This window comes from Bos indicus, chromosome 13, assembly GCF_029378745.1.
Source record: "Bos indicus isolate NIAB-ARS_2022 breed Sahiwal x Tharparkar chromosome 13, NIAB-ARS_B.indTharparkar_mat_pri_1.0, whole genome shotgun sequence".
NCBI classification, from domain to species: Eukaryota; Metazoa; Chordata; class Mammalia; order Artiodactyla; family Bovidae; genus Bos; species Bos indicus.
The window spans coordinates 28,235,009-28,257,578 of NC_091772.1; the positions used below are offsets into that span (position 1 = coordinate 28,235,009).

A 22,570-nucleotide genomic window follows, 5' to 3' on the forward strand; every position below is an offset into this window, starting at 1 on the left:
CTCTAGGTTGAGGTATATGGGATCTAGTCCCCTGACCAGGGATCGAACCCAGGCCCCCTGTATTGGGAGCACGGATTTTTAGCCACTGGACCACCACCCTGAGGCTAGTTCTGACAAAGGAAATTTATACAGTCGGCAGGCAGTTGGGAATATACAGGAAGCTGATGGTGATGAAGTGGGAATACTGTTGGCAGCAGCAGCTACTGTTGCTACCAGTGGTACCTGGCCCCTTTGCACTGAGACAACCCCTTGGGCTCACAAACAACTCAGGGGGTGGCAGGACACCTTATATAGAGATACTAGGTTTCCTGTTAATCTAACACGTAGAGAGCTCAGTACCCTCATTTCAACATTAAAAGCTATGAGCTCATGTGTGTGTCTCGGCTGGCCAAGTGAGTTCACCTGCTCCTCCTGGACTGAGTCCCCGCGGCAGGCAGCAGTCACCGTGGTCACAACTGTGCCATCTCTAGCTCCTTGCGTGCCCTGACCACCATCCAGTCCATCTCCAGGGTGCCACTCCCTAACTCATGTCTACAGAAGGACTGAGGGACACTGAGAGTACTGAGGTACAGTCACCACTACATCCAGTATGCTTTGGCTCTTACTGTGGTATCATGTCCAGCCTTTTTGTTTGTTTTTGGCCGAACCACACAACTTGGGGTATCTTAGTTCCCCGACCAGGGGTTGAACATGGGCCACGGCAGCGAAAGCACAGGGTTCTAACCACAGCCGCCAGGGACCTCCTGTCACGTCCAGTTTTGCACTCTTTTAAAGAGGCTGTGAAAGTGCTGCACTCAATATGCCAGCAAATTTGGAAAACTCAGCAGTGGCCACAGGACTGGAAAAGGTCAGTTTTCATTCCAATCCCAAAGAAAGGCAATGCCAAAGAATGCTCAAACTACTGCACAATTGCACTCATCTCACATGCTAGTAAAGTAATGCTCAAAATTCTCCAAGCCAGGCTTCAGCAATACGTGAACCGTGAACTTCCTGATGTTCAAGCTGGTTTTAAAAAAGGCAGAGGAAACCAGAGATCAAATTGCCAACATTCGCTGGATCATGGAAAAAGCAAGAGAGTTCCAGAAAAACATCTATTTCTGCTTTATTGACTATGCCAAAGCCTTTGACTGCGTGGATCACAATAAACTGTGGAAAATTCTGAAAGAGATGGGAATACCAGACCACCTGATCTGCCTCTTGAGAAATTTGCATGCAGGTCAGGAAGCAAGTTAGAACTGGACATGGAACAACAGACTGGTTCCAAATACGAAAAGGAGTTCGTCAAGGCTGTATATTGTCACCCTGTTTATTTACTTATATGCAGAGTACATCACGAGAAACGCTGGGCTGGAAGAAACACAAGCGGAATCAAGATTGCCAGGAGAAATATCAATAACCTCAGATATGCAGATGACACCACCTTAATGGCAGAAAGTGAGGAGGAACTCAAAAGCCTCTTGATGAAAGTGAAAGTGGAGAGTGAAAAGTTGGCTTAAAGCTCAACATTCAGAGAACGAAGATCATGGCATCGGGTCCCATCACTTCATGGGAAATAGATGGGGAAACAGTGGAAACAGTGTCAGACTTTATTTTTCTGGGCTCCAAAATCACTACAGATGGTGACTGCAGCCATGAAATTAACAGACGCTTACTCCTTGGAAGGAAAGTTATGACCAACCTAGATAGCATATTCAAAAGCAGAGACATTACTTTGCCAACAAAGATTCATCTAGTCAAGGCTATGGTTTTTCTAGTGGTCATGTATGGATGTGAGAGTTGGACTGTGAAGAAGGCTGAGCGCCGAAGAATTGATGCTTTTGAACTGTGGTGTTGGAGAAGACTCTTGAGAGTCCCTTGAACTGCAAGGAGATCCAACCAGTCCATTCTGAAGGAGATCAGCCCTGGGATTTCTTTGGAAGGAATGATGCTAAAGCTGAAACTCCAGTACTTTGGCCACCTCATGCGAAGAGTCGACTCATTGGAAAAGACTCTGATGCTGGGAGGGATTGGGGGCAAGAGGAGAAGGGGATGACAGAGGATGAGATGGCTGGATGGCATCACTGACTCAATGGATGTGAGTCTCAGTGAACTCCGGGAGTTGGTGATGGACAGGGGGGCCTGGCGTGCTGCGATTCATGGGGTCGCAAAGAGTTGGACATGACTGAGCAACTGATCTGATCTGATCCGAAAGAGGCTGTCGAGAAACTTGAGATCATGCAAAAGTCAACAAAAAAGATGAAAGGATCAAAGAAAGGTTAAAGAAGTTGGGTCATTTCTCTGAGAGACAAATAGCTACTGAGTGACTCCTCTTCAAACACTTGACGGGTTATCACGAACACTGTTCATTATCCATAGGAAAAAGTGGCCTCAAACTGTAGCTTCTAGGCAGGAGGCTGGGCAATGTTATGGTCTAAAGGGCTGACCCCTCCAGTTCTAGAAACAGAGGAGGAACCTCTGAGAAGATGTGCCGAAGGAGTGGCACTAAGGATGCCTCCCGTCTGGGATGTTGAAGAAGTGCTGGAAACACTGGCAATGACTGCATACCACTGTGAACATCCTTTTTGGAAAAGGCCTTTTAAGGGAACTTCGTGGCGGTCCAGTGGTTAAGACTCGGGACTTTCACTGCTGTGGGCCCAGGGTTCGATCCCCAGTTGAGGAACTAAGACTCCAAAAACCACAGAGTGCAGCCCTATAAAAAGGTTTAAAATTCACTGCAAACGAACAAACAAAAAAACTCCTTGCATTTTGCAGGTAATGGTAGTTAAACAGAAAAAAGTTGAGTTTATCAGTGAGAAATACTGAGACAACCATGATTTATATTGAACAATGCAAGTACCTCCTTCTCAAACACTAGCAGAAGCTGGCATGGAGCTGTGTTGTAGAAAAGGCTGAACTCCGACCTGTCAAATGACAGCAGTGAGAAAAAGAGCAGGAAAAAAGGAAGCAGGGCCCATCAAGACCACACAGCAGCTCTCTCCACCACAATGCTCGACACGTGAGTTGAATAGCCAGGCACCTGCAGTGGACTCTGCACTCTCAGAAGACCCGGGTTAGCATCATTGCCCCAAACCTGAGCTGACTTGCAGACACTATCAAGGACCTGACAGGCTGTCCCTGGGGGTGGCAGCCACGTTCACCAGGGACATGCAGGCCTGGGGGTGCTAATGGCAAGAAGGGTCTGAAAAGCATAGAGAACACAGTGATGGCTGCCAAAGTGAACCCTTTGTTCCGAAGCAATCTGAAGTGGAATCCCCCAAATAAAGAGGAGCCAAGATCTACTGAAGAGAATGTGTCAGAACCTGCATTCCCAAAACAGTCCTTGGAGTCCAGCTGAGAACACTGTGTAGTCTAAATGCCACTGAGAAAGAAGGATGCAAACCTCGGCTGCAGGATCAGTGAACTGGTGGAATCAAATGTGTTGATAGGGGGAGTTAACCCACATGCCTGCTGCCACGTGCTGGGGGACCCTCCTGTTCAACTGAAGTGTTAGGTGGAATATAATTAAGTAGCCCAGGGCATAGATGGTATTTTCATTGAAAAGACGAGGTTCCTTACAAATCTGTTTAGATAACATCAGGTTCATTCATCTATTCAATAAATATTTACTGTACTACCACTACTAAATATGAGATTTCTGTAGGACCAAAGAAAGAAAAAGACAAGAAAGACAAGATACCATCTCTCCCCTCCGGGAGTTTACAGCCTCGCTTGGAACCCAGATGAACGCACAAGGATTCCGAGGACCCAGGGCCTCTCTCCTGACACGTGGGCAAGCTCACCCAGCCTGGGACACCCATAGCCAGCATGGGAGGCAGGAGCTTTTTTTAACTGAGGCTGAGGAAGTGATGCCAAGACAGGTCCCAAGACAGAATGCCATGGGTCCAGGCTGGGAAAATGGGCCTGCAAAGCAGAAAGGGGAAGAAGGGCTTGAGATGGGTAAGAAGGGCCAGGGGAGCAAAGAAATACCAGGACATGAATCAACACGGGCTGTCATGCTGCTTCTCAAATGTGTCCCTCAGTGGGACGAATTGAGAGAGTAACACTGACATGCACATTACCGCATGTAAAGCTGATAGCTGGTGGGAAGCTGCTGTACAGCATGGAGAGCTCACTCAGCTCAGTGCTGTGATGACCTAGAGAGGTTAGAGAGGTGGGATCAGGGTGGGGTGGGAGAGAGGTCCAGGAGGGAGGGGATATATGCATACATATGGCTGACTTCACTGTACACCAGAAACTAACACAACATTGTAAAACAATTATCCTCCAATTAAAAATAAATTTTAAAAAGTATGTCCCTCAAAGAACATCTACAGACAAAATAGAAAAAGCATCCATGAGAAGTTTAGGGGCAAAGCCCTAAAAGGGGATGAAGGAACAATTTTCTTTGATGGCTTCATGCTTTATCCAAAAAAACAAATGCAAGTATCCTCTGCTTTGAGCCCACCGAAATATGCAGATCCCTATCTCCATGGAACAACCCAGGGCCCCATGGTCCCAACTCAGAACCGTTACAGAAGGCAAAGGGCTGTTGCGTATGACTGTCCCCAGCTACGTGCTCTAGGAATACATTTATAGCATGATCAGACCGATCAAACTGAGAGAACACAGGATAAACGCCTTGGATGATGCCTAAATTATGAGCGTTTTTGGGAATTGACGAGATCTCTTTGTGAGGATTACAGCTGACTCCATGAAGACAGAAAGACCTGAGTTGGTGAAGAACATGTGGTCAGCAAGTCCGTGGGCGCTCTGAGGGAGAGAAGAGGGAAGAGCACTGGAGGCAGAGGAGAAACCAGGCAGGCCGTGGTGAGAAGCTGATTAGCTGGACTGAATGATCACTGAATTCGCAAAACAGAGAACACAGGGACCTTGATGTTTTTACTTTATCCTGAAAATGACAGGACATCAATGAAGAAAGCAATAGGATACCACTAGAACTATCCAACCAATTCAGAGAGTTTATCTACTTTTCTCTTTCCCAAATGTACTTATAACAAGGAAAAATTTGATTTTATAACAAATAGAGCATGGCCTCCCAATCGAATGTTCCTTCATCAGACATGGACTGTAACTCCAGCCACATTAAGTGGGTAGGTCAGAAACCACCACTTCAAATAATGTTAAGGAATAATCAAACCAAAGAGTTCAGATCCCAAATGTACAGGAGAGGTCTTACACATCAGTGAAGAAGATGACGACACACACCTACTAACAATGGGAAATGGGCACAAGACAGGAACATGCAATTCACAAGGGAAATAAATAGTTCAAAGCTCTTAATGTCCCTAATGACTGATGTAACAAAAATTACACAATGTGAAATTCTTTGTCTATTAATTTGGCAAAGACTATAGATTCATACGGACCAGGCAATGGCACCCGACTCTAGTCCTCTTGCCTGGAAAATCCCATGGGCAGAGGAGCCTGGTAGGCTGTAGTCCATGGGGTCACTAAGAGTCGGACACGACTGAGCGACTTCACTTTCACTTTTCACTTTCATGCATTGGAGAAGGGCAACCCACTCCAGGGTTCTTGCTTGGAGAATCCCAGGGACGGGGGAGCCTGGTGGGCTGCCGTCCATGGGGTCACACAGAGTCAGACACAACTGAAATGACTTAGCAATAGATTCACAGGGCGTCCCAGATGGTGTAATGGTAAAAAATCCACTTGCCAAGCAAGAGACTCGATTTTGATCCCTGGGTTGGGAAGATCCCCTGGAGAAGGAAATGGCAACCACTCTGGTATTCTTGCCTGGGAAATCCCATGGACAGAGGAGCCTAGAAGGCTACAGTCCATGGGGTTGCAAGAGTTGGACATGATTTAGTGACTAAACAATGACAAAGAGATTCAAAAAGCCCATTTTTGATGAAGGTGTAGGGTTACAGTCCCTCTCATAGGCTGCAGGTATGGGTCCTTTTCGGGAAAATTCAGCAATTCCACTCATAGGCATTTATCCTACAGAAACATTTAGACAAGTATTTATGACATACTTAAAAGAACATACACGGTAGCATCATTTTCACTAGTGAGACATCGCAAACCACCCAGACATCAATCAGTGAGTATTAGATAAGTGAATTATGACGTATCTATAGACTGAGATTACAGTGTATCTTTACATGTCTGAAAAGGATGAAGTGGACCTTTTTACAGTCATTTGGAAATAAGTGCAGGATTATCCTATAAACTCCATGAAGGCTGAGACCATGATTATTTCCTTCAATACTGGATAGTCAGAGCCTGCCTGGCTTAAACTAGGCACTCAACCTGTGTGGAACAGATGGAGATTTGGTTAAGCAAAAAAAAAAAAAATTACAAAACATTATACAGGATAATTCTATTTTCCTTTTTTTAATGGTTAGTTTATTTTCCATTCATTTTTGGCTGTGCTGGGTCTTAGTTATTGTGTGCAGGCTTCCTCTAGTTGCAGAGAGCGGGGGCTACTCTCTAGCTGTGGTGCTCTGGTTTCTCACTGCAGTGGCTTCTCTAGCTGTGGAGCATGGACTCTAGGGTGCACGGGCTTCAGGAGCTGCAGCTCACAGGCTCTACAGCGAGGGCTCAGTAGTTGTGGTGCATGGGCTTAGTTGCTCCATAGAATGTGGAATCCTCCTGGACCAGGGATTATCGAACCTATGTCCCCTGAGTTGGCAGGTGGATTCTTATCCACTGCGCCACCAGGGAAAGCCCCATTCTCCTTTTTGTAACACACATGCCTGTATTTTTTACACATACTCTATGGTTATTGCTGGAGAGGGTGACTGGGACAGGACTTTTTAAATTTTATATCTTGTTCTCAACTTTATAAATGAAAACTGTAAAAAATGATTTTGAAATGAATATGTATTAATTTCTGTAAGAAAAAAATAATCTGTAAGAATTATGTACATTCTTTTCCCTGTTGGATTGTAAAGTTGGGTATAAGGCAACTGGTGGAAACAGTTTTGGACTTAAAAAAATCTTCTTTGATGAAGCTGGGCAGGAGTGGGAAGTAGGTGGCCAAAAGGAAGTCAGGGAAGGAAGGGGCTGCCTAGGGTGCACTTTGAAATCCAGGGGTTCAGGCCTAAGAAGATTTTCTCTTGAAGCTTACAAACCATGGTTGTTGTTTTTTTTATTTAACATTTATTTTGGCTGCATCTGGTCTCAGTTGCAGCTCGCTGGATCTTTGCTGCACCATGTAACGACTGCCCTTGTTCTGATGCACAGACTTTCTAGTTACAAAACACGGTTTCTCTAGTTTCAGTACGTGAGCTTGGTTGCCCCATAGCCTGTGGGATCTTAGTTCCCCAACCAGGGATCTAATTCACGTCCCCTGCATTTCCAGGCAGATTCTTAACCATCAGATCACCAGGGAAGTCCCAAGCTATGTGTTTTTTAAAGGAATTTGGACGTGCTTAGGAGGAAAAGGGTTAGAGTCACCATTTACGGACCACCACTTGCTATGTACGGGGCCCTTGGGCAAGCACACTGCCTACCTAATCACAAACTAAGAGGTTCAGAGGTTGATGAATACATCTTCCCCAGGAGAAAACAGAGACTTTGAGTTTAGACATTCGAGACCCATCACGCTCCAAGGTCCATGAGCCTCACTGTTCTACCAGGATGGGCAGGGAACTGACCAGCTGGCCGGCAGGAAGGGCTCCACCCATGAAGCCCACTGCCCTGCATCCAGGAAGCTGTAGAGACCTGCGCTGGGCGCTGCATGGGGTCGTCAGCACCTTAACCACCCACTTATCTTAGTACACATGGTGGAAACAATGAAATCTTTGGACCACACTATCTCTATGGACTCCAACTTAGTTGTGCGGTTTCAAACTAAGAAGGCAGCTCAGAAATGTCCTTTAAATTCAAAACAGGGCTCATGTGAGTCCTGTTAGTCCTACAAACGATGAGAATTTATTTGTGCTCATGGTTCTCTGAGACATAAGGCAAAAGTCTTCAAAGGCTGACAACACACACAGGAAAAATATAACAAGACTGCAGACCAAGAGCTGCTTTCATTTTCCGAGAGAAGTATAAACAAAATCTTGCCCTCGTTTAATCAGAAATAAAATGTTCATAATTGACTGTCTGGAAAGAGACAATCTGTTTCCATATAACCTGAAATCTTGACCCTCTGCTCTGCTGCACAGAAAACTCTTAAAGAACGCTAGTACAGAACTGCACATTGCCCCTACTGACTTAAATATTAACTTACATATCATATAAGGTCAATTACGGAGAAGGCAATGGCACCCCACTCCAGTACTCTTGCCTGGAAAATCCCATGGAGGGAGGAGCCTGGTAGGCTGCAGTCCATGGGGTCGCTAAGAGTCGGGCACGACTGAGCAACTTCACTTTCACTTTTCAGTTTCATGCATTGGAGAAGGAAATGGCAACCCACTCCAGTGTTCTTGCCTGGAGAATCCCAGGGATGGGGAGCCTGGTGGGCTACCGCCTATGGGGTTGCCCAGAGTTGGACACAACTGAAGCGACTTAGCAGCAGCAGCAAGGTCAATTAAGGATGAACAAGAGTAAGTACTGGCAGTACTGTTTCTTCGGTCATTTAAATTTTTAAAAATATTCCAACTTAAAGTACACATGCTGTTATACAGTTTCATCTTCAGTATCCAGTTCAGTTCACTTGCTCAGTCATGTCCGACTCTTTGCGACCCCATGAACCGCAGCCCGCCAGGCCTCCCTGTTTATCACCAACTCCCAGAGTTTACCCAAACTCATGTCCATTGAGTCGGTGATACCATCTAACCATCTCATCCTCTGTCATCCCCTTCTCCTCCTGTCTTCAATCTTTCCCAACATCAGGGTCTTTTCAAATGAATCAGCTCTTCGCATCAGGTGGCCAAAGTATTGAAGTTTCAGCTTCAGCATCAGTCCTTCCAATGAACACCCAGGACTGATTTCCTTTAGGATGGATCTCCTTGCAGTCCAAGGGACTCTCAAGAGTCTTCTCCAACATCTTCAGTATAAATAATGTTAATGAGGATGAGAAATGTATGACGTTCACAGCATCTTTCTCTTCCACAAATCTCAAGAAACTGTGGGCCCGAAGGCACCTGGAGACTGGCAGTGGCCGCCTTCCCTGAGTGAGGCCAGGGATGAGATGACTGCGGCTGTAAGCAGCAGCTTCCAAACTTTCTGGACTGTGAATCACAGCAAGAAAATCAAAGTTTCGCAAACTTATCCTTCCTGCATGCAAGACACTCTGATACTTTCTATCTATTTCTCTTATTATTATTGTATTGATATTTTGTGTGAGTGACAGTCTGCTAAACTAACTTCATGACCCACTTATACGGCCACTGCCTTAAATGCTGTCGTTTTCTTGGACCCTGTCCCACGTGGGCCTCTCCCTCTCCACACACGTCCTGGACTCACCCCATCCACCCCACCTCTCTTCTGGCTCCAGTGACCATCTGTCTGTGAGGACTTCAGCCCTGATCCTACTTCTAAGGGCTCCAGACCCATACATCTAATTGCCCACTGGACAGTTCCACTTGGACATTTCAAAAGCAACCTTAAAACTACGTCCAAGAATGTATTTTATGATGACTGTCACCAAGCCTTGATAAACAGCACCAGCTTGGCTATCCAAGCCAGAAAACTGGGCCTCATCTTCCATCTCTTCCCTCCCACAGCCACTTAAACACTGAGTCCTGCTTATTGTAACTTCTAGATTACTCAGGAGTCCTTCCACTCCTCTCTCATCATCACTTGATGGGGCGACGGCCAAAAGCCTGCAGCAGTGCTCCACCCCACCACAGTCCATGCTGAAGCCAGGGTGATCTTTCGGAAATGCAGACCTTGTCAAGTGACCTGCCTCAGTGGGAGGTGATGGGCCCCAGCTCTCGCACTGGGGGCTTCTCCAGCCTTGGCTCTGGCCACATCTCCCCCTGTTCTAGGCGGTGGCTCTTGTGTCTGATACACATTAGAATCACATGGATAGCTTTAAAAAAACCAGGCCTAACTTCAGGACAGTTTAATCCAAACCCCATCAGTGACTATACTGGATGGCCAGAGGGCTCCCCATTTCAGCTCTATGGAAGGTCTTCAGGGACTTCCCTGGCAGTCCAGTGGTTAACACTTCGTTCTTCCAGTGCAGAGGGCAGCAGGCTCAAACCCTGGTCAGGGAACTAAGATCCCACATGCCATTTTCATGGCCAAAAAAAAAAATGTTTTTTAATAAAAGAAAAAAAGAATTACTCTAAGGAGGGTCTTTGGCTCCTGGGACAAGCTCTCACTTCCTTACTGTCTCACAGCCTCAGTCCCACCTTATACTTATTCTTTAGGTTCTTCTTTGCTTAAATGTCCTCTTCTCAAGGGTCACCTCCCTTCACCCTCCAGGTGAGGTCCCCTGGCTCTGTCTTTCTATCACAATCTATGGGCTGTCAAATCTCCCAGCCTGGCACCAAGGGCTGCTCAATAAAGACCTACCAATGGGTATAGACATGGTTAATTCTAGAATCAGATACGCTGAAGCTATTGTTGAGGAAAGCTGGGAGGGAAAAAAAAACAACCCCCAAACACCACTGATGTACAAGGCATAAACTGACATCTGTAACAAAAGTTCTCCTCGTTTCCGTGGGGGGCGTGGGTTTGGCCAGATGAGGCTACTTGGTGCCTGAAAGTGAAAGTCACTCCGTCATGTCCGACTCTTTGCAACCCCATGGACTCTATGTCCATGGAATTCTCCAGGCCAGAATACTGGAGTGGGTAGCCTTTCCCTTCTCCAGGGAATCTTCCCAACCCAGGGATCGAACCCAGGTCTTCTGCATTGCAGGCAGATTCTTTACCAGCTGAGCCAGTAGGGAAGCCCAAGAATACTGGAGTGGGTAGCCTATCCCTTCTCCAGGGGATCTTCCCAACCCAGGAATGGGACCAGGGTCTCCTGCATTGCAGGCAGATTCTTTACCAACTGAGCTATCAGGGAAGCCCTACAGTTGACAGTGTCTTCCTACAAAAGCTTCCCAGGGGAACATGTCTCATTCTCTGCCTCTTCCCAGTTCACCCAGGACAACAGACAAGAAATCCGCGCCCCCAGCGCCCACCAAAACAAACGAGATAGGGGCTTCCCTGGGGGACCTTCCAATGCAGGAGGCGGCGGTGGGGTGGGGTGGGGGGGGTGATGGTTCCATCCCTGGACGGGGAGCTAAGATCCTACATGCCTTGCAGCCAAAAAACCAGAACCTGAAACAAAAGCAATGTTGCAACAAAGTGAATAAAGACTTTAAAAATGGTCTACGTCAAAGACTTGAGTTGCCCAAAATGACCAAAGGAAATCAGAGGAAGATGGATTAGGTCTGGGTCCATGTCCCTGCCTCTCACAGGAGGAGTTAAACAGTTCACAGGGACACCTCAAGCTCCCACTCCTGCAGCAACGACAGCACCGCTATATTTCACACGGCGCTTATTAAGGTACCCATTAAAGTCTTGCTAGTAATTGAAAAAATTATATATGTGCGAGGAGAATGAGTTAATGTTCACAGAAGAACCTTTACTCGTGCACCTCCTGACTCTTTACTTTCAAGGTGTGCCTTAACCTTGCATTTTTGTGGGGTTCTTTACATCTTATACGTGGGCGTAAAGTCACATTTGAGATATAATTCCATTAGCCACACAAGCAACTTCAGAGGCTATTATGTTGCATCAACTTTTTCTGTAAAAAATAAATTGTTCAGGATATTATTCCTGGAACAGAATAAATTCTTGGAATTACCGAGTAACTTATGTGCCGCACCACTGTTCCAAGAACACATTACTTATTTTATCATGACAAAGTCAAGTTATTAATCTTCTGGCTTCCATTTCAACAATGAGAAATTCTGCGAGATGCACAGCAGACACCTGCATTCCATCTCAGTTCAACTTTATATCGTCCATAAACATCTCTGTTTTGGACACCTCATCCAAACAAATGCTCACGGAATACTCGATGTAGCATTCGATTTTATGAAACTATAAAAGCTCCTTGCTGTTAATTACAGAGACAAATGTCCCATCACACATTTGGTTACCAGATAGCATAATTAGTTTTCTCCATTAACCTTTCAGATGTAAAATTTGATTTCCAAGTTAAAAAAAAAAAAAAAAAAAAACATTGTAAACCCTTAGAATTCAGAGAACACACTATATATTTGTACATGCTGGGGGAAAAAAATGCAATACTAAGAAAACAATTTTATGAATTCTTATTTACCAGGATACTGTCTGGAATCTTGAAAGAAAACCTGTCTAAACTTCTTCCCGGTTTTAAAATATATGCTCAGATACATACGCAGTCAGCCGTCCATTGTGTGGAAAGGAGGTGCAGTAACCTGACCATGAACGGAATGTGCCCTTTGATCTCTCCCTTCTCGGAATGGTGATGCAGCTGAGTCAGTCCATCACAGCCTCTGTCTTTGTTGTCCCCCCTCTCTCAGGGCATCTGAGAGAGAATGGTGAAGGAAGGGCATCCAGGCTTTTTCCCCACTCAAAGCTAAAGGACCTGGACTTCCCTGATGGTCCAGTGGTTGAGAATTGGCCTGCCAATGCAGGGGACACAGGTTCAATCCCTGTGTCCGGGAAGATTCCACATGCTCCAGGGCACCCAAGCCCATGAGCCGCAACTACTGAAGCCCATGCATGTGAGTGCCGGGCTCCACAGCAAGAGAAGCCACCGCAATGAGAAGACCACACACCGCAAGAAGAAAGTAGCCCCCGCTCGCCACAACTAGAGAAAACCGTGTACAGGAACCTAAGCCCAGCACAGCCAAAAACCATTTTTTAAAAAGCTAAAGAACCCCACAACCCTGGCATGCTAAGGACCACACTCTGGCTCACATGTGCTGGAGGCTGATGGTCACAATGACCAAGTGGGAAGCTCTCGACCTGCATGTGTATTTATGATGCTAACATCCAGAGGGTGCGATCCTAACCTCCTTCAAAGTGTAAGGCAGTCCTGCCCAAGAAAACCTGCTCGGCTTAACAAACCATCCCACTCGGATCAGCTGATAACTGGAGGCAAAGTACATTTCAACATGTTTTAACATGGTACTCATTTATCCAAAATTAGCAACCCAGAGTCTACTTGTCGCCAGGTATTGTGCCCTAGGAACAGGAAGCTCAAAGTCTTGCCCTGCAGGAATTCAAGCTGAGACTCGAGAGTCAACAGAGATCTCACAGACAAGGCAGTTAAGTAGACGTGATGGCAGGCAGGGATCAGCGCCACAGTACTGCAATATTTCAGGGATACCTTCACACGGTGGGGTCTAAGTCTGCAAGACCCTGGGGCAGGGGCAGGAACACACACAAGGGCATCCTAGTCTTGAGTTCAACTTTAAAAGGGGGCCAGCTATTAACTTAATAGGAAAGGAAAAAACGTGTAATGAAAAGTAACCGTGGACTTCCCTGGTAGTACAGTGGGTAAGAATCCACCTGCCAATGCACAGAACACAGCTTCGATTCCCTGTCCCGGAATATTCCACATGCCTCAGAGCAGCTAAGCCTGTGCATAGCAACTACGGAGTCAGCACTCTAGTGCCTGTGAACCACAACTACTGAGCCCTCATGCCTTGAGCTCCACAACAAGGGAAGTCCATGCACCAACCCAACAAAGAGTAGCCCAGCTCTCTGCAACTAGAGAAGGCATGCGCACAGCAATGAAGACCCAGCACAATCAGAAATTTTAAAACAAATGGAATTAATTACTTTAAAAATGATTATTTTCAAAAAAGGAAAAGTAACTGTTCCGTTGGGTATTTTACTCCTGACATGTGAGGTCCAGGTAACTCCTGAGACGGACACGTAGATTTTCATCTTGTGAAGCCAAGATGGGAGCTTGGAGGTAAAAGAGGTGAATGATAAAGCTTCAGAGTAGCTGATCTCACTATTTTTAATTTGAAGTGGAGCTCCTCGCTGATTCACTGAGCATCCTTGGATGTTTGTAATGTGCCCAGCATGGTGCTGCGAAGTGGGGACACAGGAAGAGAGAGAGAGAGAATTAAACTGGCAGTGCCTTCACTTTGGTAGAAATGGTGTGGAAGGAGATGGGAGGGGGGAATCAAAGAAGACTGCCTGGAAGAAGCAACGTCAACTTGGAGTCTTCAGGGATAAGAGCTAGCCAAGCACAGAAGAGGGAGCATGGTGCAGGTGCAGGGTCGCAAGCAGAGGAGGTGGTCAGTGCAGGAAGTAAAGAGGGGAAGCGAGGCGGCTGCAGGAGTGGAAAGTGGTTTGGAGTGGCTGAAGCATAGGAAGTGGGAAGAGCTGTCTCAGGAATCAGCCTAAGGCAGGCAGGTGGTAGTTCCTGTGGGGTCTTAATCTGTCTTCTGAGTCCTGATCTTTGAGCCAGAGACAATAGGAGGTTCAGCTGGGGGCTGGGGAGAGTGCGATCCTCCAAGGGCCCTCCAGGCGCCCCTGCATCAATTACCATGGGTCCCTGCAAGCGTCCTGCTACTGCATAACCTTCCTTTGCAGGTAGTGTTCTCTCCAATACTGTTAAGAATAACAGACGTGCTGCGTAAATGTCCTAGGTCTATTTTTAACTTTGAGATGCGAAACACACTGTTCCCCAGTCTTTTTTCCCCTTATGAATGACCATACTCTTTTCCTCCAAAAGGAAAAAAATCCATATTCCCATGGGAACCAGGGAGGCTAAACTGTTAAGACACCTCCTTAGAGTCTGTCCCTTGTGAAGATTTGTTCTAGCGATGTGGTGGTGATCGGTGGGGGCAAAGCCAACTCTTATAACCCCACAAGTTTCACTCACAGGGCGGTCGCTGAACCACCCCGAGCTTTTAGGAGAAACAGAAAGAGGTGTGTGTAGACGCACACATCGGGGGTGGGGACGGGGGATCCAAATGGGACAGTTCCAGGGTCTGTTGCCATCTGATGCATGGATTTTCTTAAATGCAGGTAGGAAAACCTGCTCCAAGTGGAGCCCGAGAACCAGTTAGTTGTAAACATGGGCTTACGAACAGGGCAGGACCATCTTCAGCCCCTTTGTAAAGTTCTGCCAAGATCGCGGTGAATTACAGAGCCAGCAAAACATGTTATTTTTCAATTTGGGTTTTCAACACGTCGTTGCTTTCGTATGTGAGTGCCCCTCCTTTTTTTGTCTTTACTAGATTTGAAAAATAAAAAATTAGGTTTCAAGTTGTCTCTCACCCATCAACATCAGAAACCCCCAATTTCTATGCTAGTTTAGTACACGACCAAAGCTTCTTTGGTTAAATGAGACGTGTCTTTGGCTCACTGCTGCTGTGGCTGCTAAGTCGCTTCAGTCGTGTCCGACTCTATGCGACCCCATAGATGGCAGCCCACCAGGCTCCTCCGTCCATGGGATTTTCCAGGCAAGAGTACTGGAAAGAGTACTGGAGTGGGTTCACTAACCATCTCTAAAATATGAGGAGGGTGCTGTATTTTAAAGCACATCTTCAGAGTCCTACACAATTGTATCAGTGTCCAGTATACTCACGCACGGAGATAACATGGATTTGAGTACCCATCATGTGGGGTACTTACTGCATTCAAACAAATCACTGTGCTAAGTGATTTGTTTCTAAAGCAGTGGTCCCCAACCTTCTTGGCACCAGGGACCTTTTTGGTGGAAGATGACTCTTCCATGGACCGGGGGGGGCAGGGCATGGGCTTTGGGATGATTCAAGGGTATTAAGTTTACTGTGCACTTGCTTTGTAATCTAACGCCACCCCGCTGGTCCGACAAGAGGTGCCAGTGCACGGCCCAGAGGTTGGGGACCCCTGCTCTAAAGGATTCAAAAAAGAGTTCAGGTCCCACTTTCTCTGACCCTCCAATGCACAGGAGCAGAGGTGGGTTAAAAACAACCAGAGTCAACATGGGTGTTCAGGGTGACATGAAGCACAGAAAAGCCGCGTACAAAACAAGGAACTACTATAGGCAGTCTGCGGTAAATGCTGCAGGAGAGCGGTATTCCTATTCAGTGCTGAGGTGCCCAGAAGAAAAGATAACCTCTAATTCGGAGAAAACGGGGACAAAAACAAATGCAGTGTTTTCTAGTTTGAAAATGTGTTTCACCGCAAAGGATGTGTTGTGTGCTGTAGGGGCACTGGATGAGAGATTAGGATCTCCATCAGCATTTCATTATAGAAGAGAAAACCCTCACGAGTCTGTCCAAGGTGTGCTGAACTGTTAACCTGAGATTCAAACCAAGGCTTCACCGACCACAGTAGACATTAAACAAACCTGAGTCTCTTTCTTCCCAAATAGGTCCCGGGCTTCCCCTCTACCAAGCTTTTGGCCACGCCGTTCCTTCTACCTCCGGTGGGGCCCCCTTTCTCACCTGAAATCCTACTTTGCTAGGGGTGGGGGGGGTAGTGGGGCCCAGGGAGGTGAGTTACATCGAAGATGAAGATGGAGATGGAGATTAGGGGCAGATTGGATACACTGGATATACTGGATAAACACTAAGTTAAGGGGTTTCAACTTGACCCTAGAATCCATGAGAAGACAGTTAAGTGTCTGAGCATGGGGTAAGATGATGAATTACATGTTAAGATCAGCTTTTGTGAGAGGAAGGCGGGGATGGGGAGGCAGCTCTGGCACAGGGAAAAGAGGACAGAATGAGATGTCAAAGGATCCAATTTTAAAGCCTAGTCAGCTACTAATTCCTGTGTGACTTTGGGCAAGTCGCTGTCATCTCTGAGGTCAGCTTCCCATTTGTATTCATCTAAGGGATGTAACACCTACCTTCTGGAGGGGTTGTAGTATTAACTCAGTGATTAGTGGAAGTATGAGACAGCCTAGCAGCAAAAGCTCTCAAACTTCAGGCAATAAAGTGAGTCCTCTCCAAGGACGACTAAGCCTGCACCCACAGCCACATAAGCGCAGGTACTTATGAGCACTTATGTTCAAAGAAGCCACCAGTCCTTAAGGCTCCTCAAGAGGCTCTCAGATTGGACTTTGCTTGCTCTTGTTTTTGAAACCATTTCTGGACCCACAGTAGAACCAGACATAGCATCAGTGCTGTAGGAATTCTCCAAAACCATCTGGACCAGAGGCTTTTCCACGGTGCTGAGGGCACCCTGACCGTTCTGCAGAGGCCAGCAGAGGAGGTGTGACATGGGACAGGTGTTCGGGACATCCTCCACCTGCTCCTGGCTGCTCTGCTCCCCTCCAAACTTTGTACCCATGGGAGTTCATTTCAACAAGCTTACCACGTGGATAAGAGAGTTTTGGAGACAACAGACCCTGGTTTGGATCCTGGTTCTGTCACTGAGTTACTCCATGAAAACCTCAAATTTCTCAAAGTGGGAATAATAATACTTTTGAGGGACAATTAATGGGATAACATGCAAAGTTCTCCACATGGGGACTTCCATGGTGGTCAGGACTTTCACTGCTGTGGCCCTGGGTTCAATTCCTGGTTGGGGAACTAAGATCCCACAAGCCTTAAGGTGTGACTCCCTCCCCCCTACCCCCAAAAAAACTCCCAAAGCAAAGTTCTTAGCATGGTACCTGGCGCCCAGACAACTTGATGAATGAAACTACTCTGGTTGGCTGGATTCCTAACTTCAGGAGACTCTTCGACGAGATTCGGGGGACCCTGAAAGGGCTGGCTGTCGTCAAGAAAGTCATTGAAAGATTCAAAACATCAGAGATCTCAACCCTGCTTGCTCAGCTCGGCCTACTGCACCTTGAGCTTCGTCTTCCGAAAGCTGTTTCACAGACTCAACATTAAAGAGAACAGCCAGCACAGCATATAACCGGATCTGACTAAACAAATGAATGGGACCAGACACCTGAAAAGACATGTTTCACATCTACTATAATACTAAACCTAGGACAAAATCTAGATATAAAAAGATTTTCCAAAATGTTTGCTACTGTTATGGATAATAAATTCATTCTTGCATTAAAATACTTCCTAAAAGTGCCCCGATGCTGGCTGAGGTCTCTCCAATGATCCCTGGATTTGCCCGGCTCAACCAGGCAGAGGGAAAGACCTTGGGACAGGAGTCCTGGGTTTAGTCCAGGATCTGCTACTTATGAGCAAGTCACTTAACTCTGAGCTTCAGTTTCTTCCTCTGGGCAATGGGAATAATGACATCCACCCAGGCTACACACAGGTCCGTTGTAAAAGTCATGAGATTGAACTTCCCTGGTGGTTCAGTGGTTAAGAATTCACCTGCCAATGCAGGGGACATGGGTTTGATCCCTGGTCCAAGAAGATCCCACATGCCACGGGGCAACTGAGCCCACAAGCCACAACTGCTGAGCCAGCACTGTAGAGCCTATGCTCTGTATCAAGAGAAGCACCACAGTGAGAACCCCATGCACCACAACTACAGAGTAACCCCCGCCTGCCAAAATTAGAGAAAGCCCACACCCACGGCAGCCCAAAACAAACAAAAAAAAAATCAGGGGATGTGGACCTCCCTGGTGTCCAGTGATTAACACTCTGTGCTCCCAATGCAGGGGGGCTGGGTTCAATCCCTAGTCAGGGACTAAGATCCCACATGGTGAAACTAAGAGTTCGCATCCCGCATGTTGCAACAAAGATCGAAGACCTCAGCTGCCACAACTAAGACCTAGTGCAGCCAAAAAAAAAAATCATGACAGCTGGGCCAGTACTGTCCAAACTACAGAGCGCAACCCTCACTTAGAGTCTGATTATAGTGATACTCAGCTCTCTTCTGAGGCTCCCATCACCTCTCCCACCTGGAATCTTCTCCAGCTCCCCTGCCTATTCAAACCCTCCCCAAGGTCACAGTGTCGCCTTTCCAGCACTCTCCAACCCACCCGCATTGTGATCCTTTCCTTCTAGCTCAGCTTTTGCCCTAAAGGCTCACGTCTGTCATTTAACACACACACACATGCTGTGCTGTGGGGTGTTCCCAGCTCACACAGACTGGTGAGGTCCCAGTGATGGCACCTGCCCCTTGGGAGACCTGTGGCAGCCTCCCTGACACCTCTAGTGAAAGTCCCTCAGTCGTGTCTGACCCTTTGCGACCCCATGGACTATAGAGTCCATGGAATTCTCCAGGCCAGAATACTGGAGTGCGTAGACTTTCCCTTCTCCAGGGGATCTTCCCAACCTAGGGACTGAACCCAAGTCTCCCGCATTGCAGGCAGATTCTTTACCAGCTGAGCCACAAGGGAAGCCCAACACCTCTAGTCTTGTCTACAAGCTCGGATAGTGAGGACTCTTAGAGATTTGCTCTGAGGGGTAAATAAGATCCTTCTTGTCAAGGACTCGACTCAATGCTGGGCACACAGGAAGTGCTCAGACTACTGCAGTTGTTCGGATGACTGAATTTTGCTCCTTCACTGTGTCCTGAATTTGTTCAACTGGATTTTCTATATTTTTGGCTGCACCAGTTGTTAGTTGCAGCATACGCAATCTTCACTGAGGCATGTGGGATGTAGTTCTCTGACCAGGGATCGAACCCAGGCCTCCTGCATTGGAAGCACAGAGACTTAACCACTGGACCACCAGGGGAAGTCCCTGTCCAGCTGGATTTTAATCATTGAGAGCAGGATCCCTGTCCTATCCACTTCTTTGGTTGCCCTCAGTCCCACTCCCATTTCAAAAAAGTGCTGACTTTGTCATACATTCTCAAAAAAAAGAGAGAAATCTGTTACATTGATCAAAAGGAATTAAATTGTTTTTCTCCAAAATAGTACTCAAATCTTCATAACAACCCATCACGGCCAGCCGGACAAAGCACATGTCCACAGGGTAATCTCTCCTGACCCTGTCAGCAAGTTAAACATGTGGGAGGGATGCTCAAAAAGCTCCCAGTCAAGTTGTTCACACCACTGAGCCATCCTACCCTGCTGAATATGCTGCCTTAGTCAACAGCCTAAAAATATCCCAGGGAAATTGATTTGAGGTGGGAACCTCTGCCAAATTCTGGAGTGCTCTCTTTCCCTGAGACATGAACTGTAATCTTACAGGTGCAGATAGTATCAGATATGACACATATGGACATTTGAACACAGAAAATCCCATGCAGCATGCCAAAGGCCCTGTTTGAGGAATGTGTTACAGGTCAAACAGTTCTGCTGTTTTGCTAACAATCTCCCTTGCGTGTCACAACCTCATGCAGAATTCTATACCACGATGAGTAATATCACGGGTGGACTCAAGCCATTTACAAAGCAAACGTGAATGACATTTGCAAAAAAGAAGTATAACCTAAAAAAGTCCACTTTATAACACCATCAACAACAGAACTGTGTTTCATACGTTATCAGTAACTATTACTCTAGAAATCAGGTTTGCATAATCGTTTGCTCTTCCAGTTTTGTTTTTTTCCAAATTGACCTGAAGATCACAAAATAGAAATGTTCTATGGAAGCCATATCCCACTTTCCCCAGAATGAGCAAAAGACTGAGAATAACCCAGGCACTTTCACAATGTTCCATCTTTTGTCTCTTGATGTCTAAGGCCTCTGTGACCAACAGCGACTCAGAAACTTATCGCAAGCCTGGCCTTGCACTGATGTTCTCTTATCTTCCTGGGCTCGAGCTAGGAAAGATGAAGCCAAGAGGCCTCCCCCTTGGAGAGTTTACCTCTTACCAAGTCCCAAGCACTGGCGCCTGCTTGCTCTACATCCTTCACTCTCTCGTACCCGGAGTCCACCCACTGTATCGCATCCTCACCCTTCTCCAAGTACCCAGCAGACAGGGGGAACAGCCTGCTGTGTCGGAGAAGAACTAAACCAAGGATATGATGTTCCTTTTTTATGATAAATGCACCTCTTTTTACTAATTGGCAAGTTCTTCCTTTCAAATGGTTAGATTGAGTGGTGCTTTGATACAGAATTCCGACTGATCGAGGTAAGGGAACTGAAAATACAGGATTCTGAATAAGTGGAAGGAACTGAACAGAGTACAGTCCAGGAATGTTCTCCTCCTGGGTCTCAGCACCTCTCTTGACTGTGAACCTTTTGGGTTCTAGACCCTCAGAACAGAAAACAGGTGCTGAGAGCAGTGCTGGCCCCAGCCACAGTCTCTGCCTGGATGGAAAGATCCACACACCTTCGGTGCTTGCTGGTGGAAGAAATGTCATTCCCCTCCTGTTTTACCTCTGTTCCAAGTGGTTCCCCACCTGTTTGGCACCAGGGACTAGTTTCATGGAAGACAATTTTTCCATGGACTGGGGTGGGGAAATGGTTTCAGGATGATTCAAAAGCATTCCATTTATTGGGTACTTTATTTCTATTATTATTACATCAGCTCTACCTCAAATCATAAGGCATTTCAGATCCCAGAAGTTGGGGACCCCTGCTCTATTTAGTACCCATTTGACTTCTCAGTCCTTTGCCACCCGCCCTTTCTCTTCCTTCAAGCAAGATCAAGAGAACCCTCAACTGCCTGGCTTCCTTGTTGTTTTAACTGGCAGTACCCTGAATCTGAGCACCCATCTTGCTTCCAAAAGACCTACTATGTGTAAAATAGATAGCTAGTGGGAAGCTACTGTATAGCACCGGGAGCTCAGATCATTGCTCTGTGATGACCTAGATGGGTGGGATGGAGGAGGAGGTTCAAGAGGGAGGGAATATATGTATACATTATAGCTGATTTACGTAGTTGCACTTCCCTGGTGGCTCAGATGGTAAAGAATCTGCCTGCTATGCAAGAGACCCAGGTTCGATCCCTGTGTTGGGAATATCCCCTGGAGTAGGGAACGGCAACCCACTCCAGTATTCTTGCCTGGAGAATCCAGTGGCCAGAGGAGCCTGCTGAGCTACAGCCCCTGGGGTCACCAAGAGTCAGCTACAACTGAGCTAACACTCACTTCTTCACTTTTCATAGCAGAAATTAATAAAATACTATAAAGCAATTATCTTCCAATTAAAAAATTTTTTTTTTTTAAATGACCTATCAACTCTCCCCAGAGACATGGCCATTCCGGCCCTTGCTTTCAATGGCTCTTGCCAGGACTGTCTCCCACTTCTGCTTCCTCATGGGGCACCCAGCTCTCACACTGCCACCCAGGCTCTAGGAGGTGTTGGGGAAGGGTACAGTGGAGACCCAGGGCCATGATTTGTCCTCCACTCCGACCTCACAGGTACTTCATCCTTAGTGGCAAAATCCTAATTTGTTTCATTTTTGGTTCCTCTGTCCATGGGAATTTTCAGGCAAAAATACTGGAGTGGGTTGCCATTTCTTTCTCCAGGGGATCTTCCCGACCCAGGGATCAAACTTGTCCTCTTGTGTCTCCTGCATTGAAGATGGATTCTTTACCCGCTGAGCTACTGGGGAAGCCGTTTTGGCTTATGGTCCACAAGTAACAAACTGCATGGAATGGGCAAGGCCCCTTGGGTACAGTTTCTGTACTAAAAACCACACGTGGACAGAGCGGCATCATTTTAGGGAACCTACTCATCCATCACGAAGTGACTCTTGTCGGATGGCCTCAAGGTGCTGCTTTGCTCCACTTGGCCCTGGGGTGGGTCAGGAAGGACGGTGGTGAGAGCAGAGACTGGCCTCCCCTCTCTGACATGGTGTGAAGTGAGCATAGAGCTGGGCGGACGAACGAGGAGTGGCTCCGTGATCACCAGTCCTACCTAGAGGTGGTTCGACGGACCATCACACTTTCCTTTTCCTTCTGC

General features: G+C 46.7%; 1 protein-coding gene across 7 annotated transcripts in view; it reads right to left on the reverse strand.

The window, feature by feature from the left end:
* BEND7 (BEN domain containing 7) overlaps positions 1-22,570 on the reverse strand; it is an 86,877-nt gene that overhangs the window by 60,927 nt on the left and 3,380 nt on the right. The window lies entirely within an intron of this gene.